Raw genomic sequence first — 13,894 nt, forward strand, 5'->3', positions numbered from 1 at the left:
TTGCCAGGGTCTGCGGTTTGGCTGTGGAATGAGCAGTGAAGCACTTTCTCTTCCATTATAACTGTTTAATAGACTGGCTGATCCCATGCCAGGTTACTAAGTTCCTAGCAAGGCAAGTGGTTTCCAAGTTACTGCACTGATGACATCTCTGAATCTCAGCGTTCTCTAGTTCCTGATTCTGTGTGGTGAAAATTCCAAGTATCATTAGTCTTCCTCTTTTGTTTTTTCTACACCTTCCCTATCACCAGAAAACAGAGCCAGAGTCCTTGTTTGTGGGAAATTTGCAGTCAGCCTCCTTCCCTAGCTCCTGTCTAGAAGAATGCTTAGCAAAGGCTCTTAAAGCAAAGCTGTAGAAATGGCCTCCCCTGAGTGAGCAAGTCATTTGACCTCCCTATGCTTCATCCCATCTGAAAATGGGAACATGAATACCCACCTTATAAGACTATGGTAAGGCACAGATGACTTTGCCAAGAGTTGTACAAATGCTGGATATTATACTTTTACCCTAAGAATAACAATAAATGTACTATAAATATCTTATTTCAAGATAACAGTTATTTAGTTAGTGCTTATATGTAGACAGAATATAGGAAATGCTGGTAACACTAGAAAATGACAACAACAAAAACAATAATAACACTGGTTTATATTCCCTGGACACATACTATATGCCAGGCACTTTGCTAAACCCTTCATGTGAAATAACTCTAACCTTTGGCTGATAATATTATTTACCATTTTTACTAAAGGAAAAAACCATGTGTAGCAAGTTTTAGTAACTTTGCCAAGATCACAAGGCTTCTAAGTGGCAGGGCTGGGATTCAAACACAGAATGTCAAGTCTTGAGCCTTGCTTGTTTCAAGAAGCTTTCAAACTATCATGAAAAGTAAAACATATTTGCAAATAAGACATAATCACCAAAAAAAAAATCTATCAAATTCACAAATTAACAAATAAAGAAAGAGGAGGTAAACCATGGGTAATACCCAATGATTACCCCAATATGTGCTTTATTTCCTGACTCTGGGTCTTTGTGCTCACAACTGCCTTTGTCTGGGGCATATTTTGCCTCCTTTACTTGTCAAAATACTCATACTTCAAGGCACAGATAACATGCTACTTTTTCCATGAAGTCTACCCAAATTCTCAGTTCTCCCTATCTCCCTCTGGCTCTTTGTTTATAAGTGGAGGAGGGAAAAGTGTCCTAGACAGAGGGAGACATGGGCAAAGAGGCTCAGAGCCAGGAGACAAAGCACATATCTGGGTAGTATATTTTGTGCAGCTGGAATGTAGACAAAGTAAAGGAAGACGTAATTAAAAGTAGGGACTGAGGGCAGCCCAGGTGGCCCAGTGGTTTAGTGCCGCCTTCAGCCTGGGGCGTGATCCTGGAAACCCGGGATCAAGTCCCACATCAGGCTGCCTGGATGGAGCCTGCTTCTCCCTCTGCCTATGTCTCTGCCTCTCTCTCTGTCTCTGTGTCTCTCATGAATAAATAAATAAAATCTTAAAAAAAAAAAAAGTAGGGACTGATAATTATGTCCTAGTATCCATTTGTTCTTCTTTTTGTTAAGAAAACCCCAATTTTATCCTGGCACATGGCTACCCAGCTAGAGACTACATACAATTTCCAGCCTCTCTTGAAGCTAGGTATGGTCATGTAACTAGGTCTGAGCCAGTGGTGCATGAACTGACATGACATGCTACTAAAGCACCATGCTAATGTCCTAAAGACCGAGCCCCCCTTCCTGAGACTTCCCTTGTTCCTCTTCCTCCTGGATGCAAATGGCAACAAGTACAGACTTGAACTCAGATATGGAATCCATAAGTGAAGGATGGCAAAGCTACCCACCATAGCTGGACACTCACCTCTAGACCCATGACAAAGGAATAAATTTCTATCTTATTTATGTCAGGGTACTTCTGCTTCTTGTGCAACCTCCAGAACCACAAATTTCTGCTGTCCACACCCTAATTAATACAGAACCCACCTTTATAGGGTCCTGATTCCAAGCTAAATATTTGGAAGTAATTCATAGACAATCGGAAGCCTCTTTTTTTTTTTTTTTAACTTGAAACATCTGTATCCACACAGTGACCTAGTGGCATGGTTTATCTTTCTTAAAGAGCATTAATGTATTAATGATGAGCCTTTCTATCAACTGCATTTCAAATTATGTTAGCTAGAGCTTGAGGTCAGAATACATGTTTGCCTGGGTCACATAGCAGAAGGTTATACTGGCTTTACTGAGAGAGTTTTGCTTTCAGACTGTAGAAAGGAAAGAGGAAATACATGGAAAGGTGAGGAACATGTGTATCTGAGACAATTCCGCCAAGAAACTGTTTGCTCTTAGGCTTCAGTAAGTGCTATTCCAGGTTATTCTGGAATAGGGTTACTCTAAGGAGGGAAGATCTAAACCATTGGTACCCAGCTAACATCCACCATTTTACATCTTCCATGTAGAACACAGTAAGCAAGTAGATTGAGACCTAGAGTAAGATCTTGTCTATGTGTTTTTTTAAAGAAATGAGCATTTCAGACAAATTCTTCTGATATCTGAAGCTTAAGTTCTCAGGTATTGTCTCATTGGCCAATAATTAAATTTGTGCTATTGTTCCCAAGCTGATCATAAACAAAACCAAAAACACATGTACTAAATTGGTGGCAGAAATTATCAGAAGGTGGGTATCTGAGTAATCCAGAACATGCTTGCTTATCCTTTTTTAGACTAACATAACAGAAACACAAAACATCAGCATTTTCTAGAGAATCTGGGGTCAATCTATAACTCTCCTGTTTGAGAAATTCGGGTATAAGCAGCCAACATTTTGAAGCATGTGGTCTATTAACCAATCATTGGTCTTTCATAAATCTTGCCTTACAAATATATGTTCAGGATACCATTCAGCATGTGTTGTATATTAATTATTTCTACTACACAGACTTTTTCCTCATGGATCTGTGGTGAGAAAGGAAAACTTTAAATGAAAAGTAAAACTGTGTAGTTCTCAAATTACACCTACATCAAATCAGCCAAAAGTCGGGATACTATTACTTGAAGATAAAATAGTCCATTGATTTACAGGGCACTTGCGTTCCTGGAAAACTCAAACTATTTTATTACAATGTAAAAAAGTATTTGTATTTCTATCTAAAATGGAGTTCACATCTAGGTTCAAGCAATTGCAATTGAGTTTTTTACGTGAATATGCAGTGAGATTAGAAAGTCGTATGGGATGTGCAATAGTGTATATGATGTGCAGGAATGTGCTGTGCATGGTAGGGTGACCAGCACCCCTAACCCCACCCACTAAAAGCGAGTAGCCCCCAATCATCTTGGAAGAAAAAAATACTCCTAAAATTCTCAAAATCCTCCCCACTGAGCATCACTGTCCAGAGTGGCAAGCTTTCCTAACTCACTTTCTCCAGTATATCCCTCTGCACCTGAGGGCCTCAGGGGGTGGTGGGCATTAGAAAGCTGGCATAAGGGATGTGTTTAGACAAAATGTTCAGATCAACTAGGCGCTCAGCCTGAGGGTCCCACCCTCCCAGGGAAAGGATTCTCTGCCTCACTGAACTGACACAGAAAGAATTTACACAGTGGAGCATTTTCACTTTGGGTAAACCTTCTCTGCACATAGCCCCAAAGCCCTGGCTGGATTAGACAACTACGCAACTGGATTTTAGCAGCATTGATAGTGAGCAGAAGTAATGCAGGCCCTGACCCCAAAAGCTCTTTTTTCATAGTCTAAAAGACAGCTTGACAGGCAATAGGAAATGTGGAGGCAGTTGGGGCTGGAAGGTGAGAGGCTGAATTCTGATAAGAGGGGAGGGGGCCGAGGGCAGAGAGACAGTGTGGACAGGAGGTGCCAAGTCTAGAGTTAACGCATGTCCTTTAAGGTGAGGGCATGGGTTGTTTGCTTTGCACCCCTGTTTTAGGGACAGATATGGGTGGTCTATGTACAGTGAGTGTTTGCAGACAAGAAATCAAAGGAAAGCAGAAGAATCTTGCAACCCAAGATCCCCACAAAGAATTAACTTTCCAGTTAACTATAACTCTACCAATAGTCTCATTTAACTGAAATGATGTCATATCAAAGATTCAAAGGTATTCTAAGCTAAGCACACATGTCTCCATGTCCTTAGGAAGGAGGGGACACAGGCCTGGAATCTCAGAAAGGGGAATAGCTGTAAGGTTCCTCTCTGCCTTCCATGTTTTACTCCATAGCTGCATTCTTGACTCAACTGTTGCCCATGGCATTCATTCTGCTCTGTTCAGGCTAGTCCCAGGGGTCAGAGCTATTCTCCTGCCTCTGTGCTGATAGTCACTCAATCCCACCTCACCCTGGGAATCAGACAAGGCAGAGGGAACAGCAATTGCCTCCACTAGTGCACAAAATATAACCCCCAAAAGGAAACTCAACATGCTCTAAAAACAAGAAACAAAGGGCACTGTGTGGCTGTGGTTGAGTATATGCCTTCCACTCAGCATCGTGATCCTGGGATCCTGGGATTCAGTCCTGCATCAGGCTCCCTGCAGTGAGCCTGCTCCTCCCTCTGCCTATGTCTCTGTCTCTGTGTGTGTCTCTGATGAATAAATAAATAAAACCTTAAAAAAAAAAAAATCCCGAGTAGGAAGTGACTTGTCAAAAGGAATATAAAGCCATTAGATTGTCTAGATTTGCAAACTCTATCACCTGTAACCTTTCAAAAGGATACTTCACACTGTAATTTTTTCAGGCAATTCATTTTTGAGATAGAATTATAATAATATGGAAAGATCTCTAGGGAATATTAAGTGAAAAAAACAGATTGCAGAACATTATTTTTAGTATGATCTCATTACATATATCATTTAGGTCAGCCTTACTAATTAGGTCATTTAGATCTTCCATATCCTTATTTATTATTGTCCACTTGATCTATTTTTTAAGATCCATCAGTCAATTCATAGAAAGACAAAACTCATTTTACAGAAGGTAAAAGGGAGGAGTCTATTCCAGATTACTCAGGCTGGTAGTGCCTCTTAATCTTTAAAGCCCTTTACTTTCTTTTCAATTTGCTCAGATTTTTCATTTATATCCTCTACTCCATATTCAGCAGTGTCTGTTTTCCTTCATGTTCCTTCCAATATAGCTTTAATTTTGATCACAGGGTTTTTTGGCCTTTTTTTTTTTTTTTTTTAATTCTGGGCTCTGTGCTTCTTGAGGAAGATAGATGTTTGGCAGTTTTCTCTATTTCTTTTAATGTAATTGGTCTATATAGATATTCTATCTACCCTTAAATCTTATTTGGTAATTTATATTATACCTGTTTACATTTCAGCAACTTTTGTTATTGCAATCTATTTCCCTGATCTTTTGTATCTCTGCTTTAGGCTCTTAATTTGATTACTTTTTTTACCACCACTTCCTGCAAGATACAGTTCAAACAAATTCTTTTTTTTTTTTATTCATTTATTGGAGAGAGAGTGGGAGAGTGAGCATGAGCAGGGGGAGGGGTAGAGGGAGACAGAGAAACAGACTCCCCAGTGAGCTGGGAGCCCGACACAGGGCTCAATCTAAGGACCCTGAGAACATGACCGGAGCTCAAGGCAGACACTTAACTGACCCAGACACCCAGGTGCCCTCTTGATTACATTTGAAATTAATTCCAAAGTATTTTGTCATAATTTTAAAACAAACTTTATTTTTTAAGGAAGTTTTTAAGTCCATAGCAAAACCAAATACAGAGAGTTCCCACATACATCCTGCCCCTGGCATGCATAGCCTCCCCCACCATCAACATCCCACACCAGAAGTAGTACATATGTTACAACTGATGAAGCTACATTGACACATCATTATCACCCAAAGTCCATAGTTTAGAGTTTACTCTTGGCATGGTACATACTACAAATTTTGACAAAGGAATGATGCCATGTACCCACCATTATGATATATAGAATAGTTTCATTGTCCTAAAGCTCCTCTGTGCTCCACCTGTTCATCCCTCCTACCCTGGCAACCACTGATCTTTTTACTGACCATCATTTTGCCTTTTCCAGAATGTGATATAGTTGGAATTATATATATATATATATATATATATATATATATATACTGTGTATATATGTATATATGTATATGTATATATACAGTATGTGTATATATATACGGTATATATATTATACTATACTATATATATAAGTATACAGTATATATATACTGTATTATATATATATATATATATATATATACACTGTATAATTCCAACTATATTACATTCTGGAAAAGGCAAAATGATTGTATACATATATATATATACATATATATATATATATATGCCTTTTCAGATTACCAAATATAATCAATACGCATCTTGGGTTCCTCCAAGCCTTTTAATGGCTTATGGTCCATTTCTTTTTAGCACTGAGTAATATTCCATTGTCAGGATACACCACAGTTTATTTATCCATTCACCTACTGACGGCCATCTTGGTTCTTTCCAAGTTTTGGCAATTATGAATAAAGCTTCTATAAACATCTGTGTCCAGGTTTTTGTGTGGACATAAGTTTTCAACTCATTTGGGTGAATACCAGAGAGTGGGATTGCTGAATCATATGGTAAGAGTATGTTTAGCTTTCTAAGAAACCACCAAACTGTCTTCCAAGGTGGCTGTACCATTTTGCATTCCCACCAGCAATAAATGAGAGTTCTTGTTGCTCCACAACCCCTCCAATATTGGGTGTTGTCAGTGTTCTGGATTTTGGCCATTCTAATAAGTGCAGTGTTGTTTTATTGTCATCATTTTTATCAGTGAGACTGCAAAAGTTTTTCTAGAGTGTGTGTTCTGCTTGATATTTTGTTTTTACTTCTCCTTTCCTTTTTTTTCTTGTAACATCTTTGTATATTACATCCTTTTTTTTTTTACTACTTCTTACAGAAACAGGAGATATTTTCCTGTATCAGCTTTTTGCTTTCCTATTCACGTTACTTCCCTGCCTAAGTCAACCACTTAATGACAATGTAAAAGGGAAAAATGAGCTCCCTGGTGTTCCTCTTCTTCCCAGACCCTCCTTACTCATCAGAAAAACAAAAGTAGAGAGCATAGGTAGAATGTGTACATATCACGAAGTAAAGTGCAAACAGCTGAGTTAGTTGTGTGCAGTGCTTCTACTGCTCTGGCTAAAACAAAATAACATATGTGTATGTGCAAGCTACAAAATGTGAATTGTGTAATTTCAGTGATTGTGCCTTTGATTTCAATGATTTTACCATTAATAACTTATAACTGACATTGCACAATATAAAGATAAATGGTAAAATTCATGCTAACATTTTAATTTTTATTTACTTAGAACATTAAATAGTAAATGGAAAACATTATGACTGGTCGAGGGAACACAGGAAAAAGGAACAATTTATATCTTAGGATCTTAAAAAGTACTTTTCCCGGGATCCCTGGGTGGCGCAGCGGTTTGGCGCCTGCCTTTGGCCCAGGGCGCGATCCTGGAGACCCGGGATCGAATCCCACGTCAGGCTCCCGGTGCATGGAGCCTGCTTCTCCCTCTGCCTGTGTCTCTGCCTCTCTCTCTGTATGATTATCATAAATAAATTTTAAAAAAATAATAATAATAAAAATAAAAAGTACTTTTCCCGATTTTTGAACAAAGGCCTCGCATTTTCATTTTGCAGTGAGCCCAAAAAATTATGTAGCCAGCCCTACCCAGGAGGTTAGTGCTAAAAAAGACCTTAGAGATTATCTAGCTCAATCTCTTCATCAGACAAGGAAGATAAGGCCCAGAGAGGTGAAGTAACATCTATCTTGCTTAGGAAATCAATTAAAAGGGAAGGATAGAATGAGAGGAACATCGTCCATCCTTAGAGCTTGAGGAGTGAACTGGGGCTTCGCTGAAACGTCCTAATTCCCAGAGACCTGACCCTCTCTGCTCTATCACAGTCTAGGTTCTCTAACACCCAATCCCTCTCATGATGACCTTGGTGTTTCCAGAGCCAGCCTTGTCTCCAGGGTCGGAGGACAGTAAAGCCAAATTCCCACATTCTGTGTGGTTGCTTCATATTCCAGCCACATCCCCACCATCCTGGGATCCCCTTAGGCATCACTTGCATACATTCAACAGCCAGACAAGGTCTTTTGCTACCAACTGTGTCCTGCCAGCTCTGAGCACCTGGGGACTTTCGATGGACATGTTTTCTATCCTCAGGAACATCTGGCTTCTAGTAAGTCCACAAACCCTTTTAAGTTTGGGAAATAAACTATTAGAGGTGGAGTTTAGGGGGGGAGCACGGAGAGTTCTGATGCAGTGTCCTGAACTTTCCTGCCTTACATCAAGTTCTTCCTTCCTACGAAGACAACATGAAGGGGAGAAAAGGAGAGCACTAGGAGAACAGAACTGGGAAAGATGTGTTGTATTTTTCTACTGGCCTCAGGACACTCTTGCTGTGAGGCTCAAAAATGTTGACTTCAAAAGACTTAACAATTTCTTCCGAAGGCAACTGACTGAATAGCTCATATAACAAGTCTTTTTTCTCAGATGGCCTGTCTTCTGATAGTCTAGCCAGTACCTCCACCACACACACACACACACACACACACACACACTCACACTTTATTTTCACTTCTTCAAGGAATAAGAAAATAGGCACTTCTTCTCAAATTACAGTGAGATCATTTTACCCTCTCCTATAGCCCTACAGCCAACGCATTCCCAAAACACATTCCCAGAGCAATGTCTGAAAGGACACCATGTACCCTATCATTGCTTTGGGTGTAAACATGATTTTGAACTCCACTCTGCCTTCCGTCCACCTACATCAAAACCCTAGAAGGATATTTTCTTCGAATGTTATATTTCCTGGGACTTCCTCGTGTTGCCTGAAAAGTGTTTCTTTCTAACCAAAACCTTTCAGCCCAGGCCATGGCCAGCTCTGGGTGTGGAAGCAGATTGGGACCCTGGTTGCACAGCACAAGAGCGGGGCCTCCCACCCCAAGACCAACACTCCTGCCAGCTCTTGGGCCCTTCGTGCTTTCTCAAGGAATGGTCTTTCTCCTGCCACCAACCAGAGATTTTACAACAGAAGACCACACCCTCTGTTTCAGTGCTATGGGGCAGCTTCCCGCTCCACTTCCGGACCCTCTGGCCCTTCGGGGGTCCCACACTGTCTAAAGACCCTCTGCTTTGGACACATTGTCTTGCCATTGACTCCTGAGTGTTGAACTTCAGATTCTCATTGCTTCCTGAGCTTTCCTGCCTGGGCTGGGAACTCAGTCCTCCTGTCTGGTTGTCTGACTGTCCTGCAAGAACCAGTTCCACGCAGCTGGCCCTCCACACCTCCCCTAGACATTTGAGAAAGGCCTGTATTCTAGCACATTATCTTCCTCTCGGGATTGCTTCACCCGCTGATTGGAACTCAGGGATGATAACTTATTTCTCTATGCCTCCCCTGCGCCCCAAATGCCTCCCGGGCAGGACTGGCGTATAGGTCCCCTAGGAGCTCGGCAGAGACCGGCGGTGTCCGGGAAAGCTCCCACCGCCAGCACAGCGCTGTCAACATACCTGCACACATGCCCAGTAAACACGTGTGCTGGTAACTCTGATTTCAGCTCGATGCCTGTCTCCCAGTGTGTTCCCAGCGCCCCTCCTCCATCACCGTAAAGGCCCAGCGAGGTTGTCACACCCCTGTGAGATCTAAAAAGCTACGTGGGCCGCTCTGCCCAGCTGCAGAGCACCAGAGGCTGTTGGGGAGCTTTGAACAAATCCGGGATTATTTATAATTGAATGTCAGACTGCAAGCGCCTGCAGAGCCACGAAGGAGTTTATTATCCTCCGCCCTCGCATGCATCTCCCGGCCCTTGGCCCTGGCCCTGGGCCCCCTGCCACGCTCACAGCCGGCCGCCCGCTGGCCTCGGAGCACCTGTGCTGGCAGCAGCTCCCTCCGGGCGGGGGTGGGTGGGTAGTGGGGGGGGGGGCGCTCAAGCATCTGAGACCACCCAGCACCACTGGACCCTGCCGACAGAGGTGGAGCGTCCCAGAGTAGAAGGGCCAGCTGAGGCAGAACGGCTGGACTGGCTTCCTCCAGACTTATCTCGGGGGGTTGGGAGGGCCGCTGCAGGGTTGGGGCAGGGTTGGCAGCCGCTAGGAGAGCCCTGGGGGGAGCCTGTCCTGGGGGTGGGGGAGTTCTGGTTTCCCTGTCCCCAGCACTTGGCCTGAACTCCCTGGCCTCGAAGGCCACCCACCTCAACTACCTGAGCTGCAGAGCCCTTTTTTCCAAAGACCCTTACCAGAAACCCAGAAAGAACAGCCCACATTTCTCCATTGTGGTTTCCAAGGTGTCTGCATTTTACTCTCCTTCCTCTGCTCCCTTCCACTCCTGACCAGCAGAGGCACCTGGCACCACGGAGCCCAGCGCCAGGGACCAGGCCGGCAGGCAGCCTGCACCTGTCGGGCAGGAATGGTGTTTATGGAAAGCCACAGAAGACAGGCACATGGATGAGTGCATTAGAATGTTCTTTCCTGCGAGTGGTGGAAGATCAGTTCAAACAAGTTTAATTAAAAGGGCCTTTACTGGAAGGACCCCCGAGCACCTGCACACACATCTGGGTTCTGGGTGCTAGGATTGGGCCTCAGAGTCACGAGGATCCCTCTCTGTCTCTCCTCTCTCCTTACCTCCACATGGCTTTTATCCTCTCCAGTGGACGTGGGTTTCCTCGGTGTGTCTGAAAATACAGCCTCTGGGCAGCCCGTGGCTCAGCGGTTTAGCGCCGCCTTCAGCCCAAGGCGTGATCCTGGAGACCCGGGATCAAGTCCCACGTTAGGCTGCCTGCATGGAGCCTGCTTCTCCCTCTGCCTGTGTCTCTGCCTCTGTGTGTGTGTGTGTGTGTGTGTGTGTGTGTGTGTGTGTGTGTGTGTGTGTCTCATGAATAAGTAAATAAAATCTAAAAAAAAAAAAACAAAAAACAAAAATACAGCCTCTGGAACCCTAACCTCCCGCCCCTTCCCTGCAACCTCCTGAGTTCAGATGCAGTCACCCTGACGTCTTCTCAGAACGATCCCAGGAAAGGCCTCTGATTGGCCCAATCTGTCACGTGCCCACCCCTGAACCAATCACCGTAGCCCGAGGGAGAGATGCCCGCCTACTCCGTGGCCCAGGGCAGGGAGCGCTGGGATTGGCAGCCGCTGCGAACCGCAGGGGGAGCCCAGGGAAGAAGTTCGCCCTGGAAAGAGGGGCTCCCGTTAGGTTAAGGATGGTGGACAGCATGGGTTCTTAACATTTTGACGAGGCTTTCTTGGAATCCGTGTCTTCACCAAAAGAAATGGTCCGAATGAGTTCAACCTCAAGCATTGGAGATGGGGGCGAGGAGAGCCTCGCAGAGCCCCCGGGACCACCCACAGAGGGAGCCACGTTCGCCCGGTGCCTACTCCACCAGAGCTAAACCCAAGCATTAGCTGGGAGCATGTGTGTTGCTTTTCCTTTTAAACTTAATTCAACTTGAAAGGGCTCTTCATCTTATCTTGTGCAAGTGAGCAAGGGAGAGTGTGTTGGTTCAGTGGTGCAATAAATAACCTCTCATTATGAGAAATGTGATGCCTCAGTCCGCTAAGCCATTTGGTAACCATAATCTGACATTACAGAAGCTTTTCTTGTGAGACGAGAGATATCTGAGCCACTTCCCTTTTCAAACAACTTCAGCTAATGGCTTTCCATGCTATTAGTGGAATGAGTCCAAGCTATCTTTGATTTGTGGCCACTTGATTGGGTCCTGAAAGCAGAGGCTCAGCCTTGTGAGGAGGAATAATTGCCTGGGAACGCCGCAGAAAGATACAATTCCTGTGCAGTCAGAGGGACCACAGATGGAGAGAAACTCAACTCCCCTCAGGAAGATGAAAACGTTTGTAAAGATTTCTCACCCCTATGCTGGCCCCTTCCTCACTGGGACAGTTCACTTCAGCCCTCTCTGCCTCTGCAATTTTCCTGACTCTGGGAATGTTTTCTTAAAAAGGAAGGAGTCTTCTTGGATTCTACTACACCCAGCCAGAAGCCATTTAGAAAATGATCCAGCTGCCCGGCCTGGCTAACAGGTCAAACCTCCATATCTGTAGGCAAAATGTCAGTCCTCACAGTGCACCTTAGCCTCTGCCTATGAATTCCAAACTGACTCCAGCTGCTGCAGGGCAGTTAGAGTGAGGGGGCAGCAGTGTGTGGGCTGCAAAGTAGACCTCTTACTAATAGGAAGAGAGACGCCATTTTGTAGAGCAAAGTTGCATGACCACCTGCATGCTTCTGGGCTAACCACAGGCCCGTTTTGGGAGTCTTGGTGTTCTCAAAGAAAATGACAGTAGGGGATCCCTGGGTGGCTCAGCGGTTCAGCGCCTGCCTTTGGCCCCGGGGCGTGATCCTGAAGTCCCGGGATCGAGTCCCGGGATCGAGTCCCACGTCGGGCTCCCGGCATGGAGCCTGCTTCTCCCTCTGCCTGTGTCTCTGCCTCTCTCTCTCTCTCTCTCTCTCTCTCTATCATGAATAAATAAAAAATATTTAAAAGAAAAGAAAAGAAAAGAAAATGACACTAAAGCTCAACACTGTGCTAAGCACCCTTCACAGGTCAAAAGAGGGAATACCAGTGGGACAGCATTTGTTTTGACATTGGAAACCCGGCTTCGTTTGCAGAACCATAACAACCAAAGGTTATCTCGAGCTTGGAAGGGACTTTTTCTTTTGAATAAACTTTTGATTTTGGAATAATTTTAGATTTACAGAAAAGTTACAGATATAGTACAGAGAGTCGCCACATACCTTTCACCCACTTTCCAATAATGTTAACATCTTTCGTTATGCTGCATTTCTCAAAATCAAGAAATTAACATACCATCAACTAATCTCCAGACATTATTCAGCTCTTCACTAATTTTTCCATTAGTATTCCAGGATCTCACATTGCATTTAGTCATCATGTGTCCCTAGCCTGCCCTGATCTGTGACAGTTTTTCAGTCTTCTTTTCCTTGTTTATCAAGACCTTAACAATTTTGAGGAGTATTGGTCAGATATTTCATAGAATTCTCTATTTGGGTTTTCTGATGTTATCTCATGAGTAGACTAAGGTTAAGGGTTTTGATGAAGATACTCAGATATGAAATGCTCAGGAGGGATTTTTTTAAAGGCCAGGTAACTCAGAAGTTACAAACTGATCTGCTGTCAAATCAAGTCATAGTTTGTTTGCAGCCAATTTTGTGCTGAATTTTTTCAATTCAGATTTCTAGCTTCTCTTAAAAACTAGAAAGAGCTGATGACTGAGGGCTTCTATTGCAGTCAGAGGTGGGCGCTGAGAAGCCATGGCCTCCCCAGCTCTACAGTCCAGCAGCAGCTGCCATTGATCCTCATATCAATGATTTTGATCTTCTTACAGTAAAAAGGTGCCTTCTATATTTCCATCACAATAGAAGTGGACCTAGATGGCTCCACACTTCAAGAGAAAGAAAGCAAAAGCAAGAAATGTGGTTAGGGGAATCTCAAAGAAACTACATTTTTCCTAATAATAGAAAAGGGCATGAATGCACACTCTGAAAACTACATGTGATTTTTGGTGACTATTGTCCACCTGACATCGACCTCACCACTTATTTGACAGCAGAAAGGAGGGGGTGGGTCAAGAGGGAAGCCAATTATAAGAAAAGTAGATGGGTTAGGAGAAAGGATATTGAAACTTCCATCTGCCCTGACTTCCTCCCAAGACCCTTCCACAGACAATGTTCATATTATTACCCAAGGATGGCCCTGTCACCTACCTAAACACAGACATCCAGTAGGGTCTACACATCCAGGCCTACCCTGAACAGGGGTTTCCAGTACTGCCAAAACCACCCCAGGACCTGTGAGCAGGGAGAGGGTCTGCCATG

At 43.7% G+C, this 13,894-nt stretch overlaps 1 long non-coding RNA gene across 2 annotated transcripts in view; it reads right to left on the reverse strand.

The window, feature by feature from the left end:
• Window positions 1–10,862, reverse strand: part of LOC111090578 — a 33,937-nt gene extending 23,075 nt beyond the window's left edge. For both annotated transcript variants that reach the window (XR_005372327.1, XR_005372328.1), the window contains exon 1: window positions 10,669–10,862. This is a non-coding gene — a long non-coding RNA (uncharacterized LOC111090578). The remainder of the gene's footprint in view (window positions 1–10,668) is intronic.
• Between the last annotated feature and the right edge of the window lie 3,032 nt (window positions 10,863–13,894).

This window comes from Canis lupus, chromosome 17 (genome assembly GCF_011100685.1).
Source record: "Canis lupus familiaris isolate Mischka breed German Shepherd chromosome 17, alternate assembly UU_Cfam_GSD_1.0, whole genome shotgun sequence".
Taxonomy (NCBI): domain Eukaryota; kingdom Metazoa; phylum Chordata; class Mammalia; order Carnivora; family Canidae; genus Canis; species Canis lupus.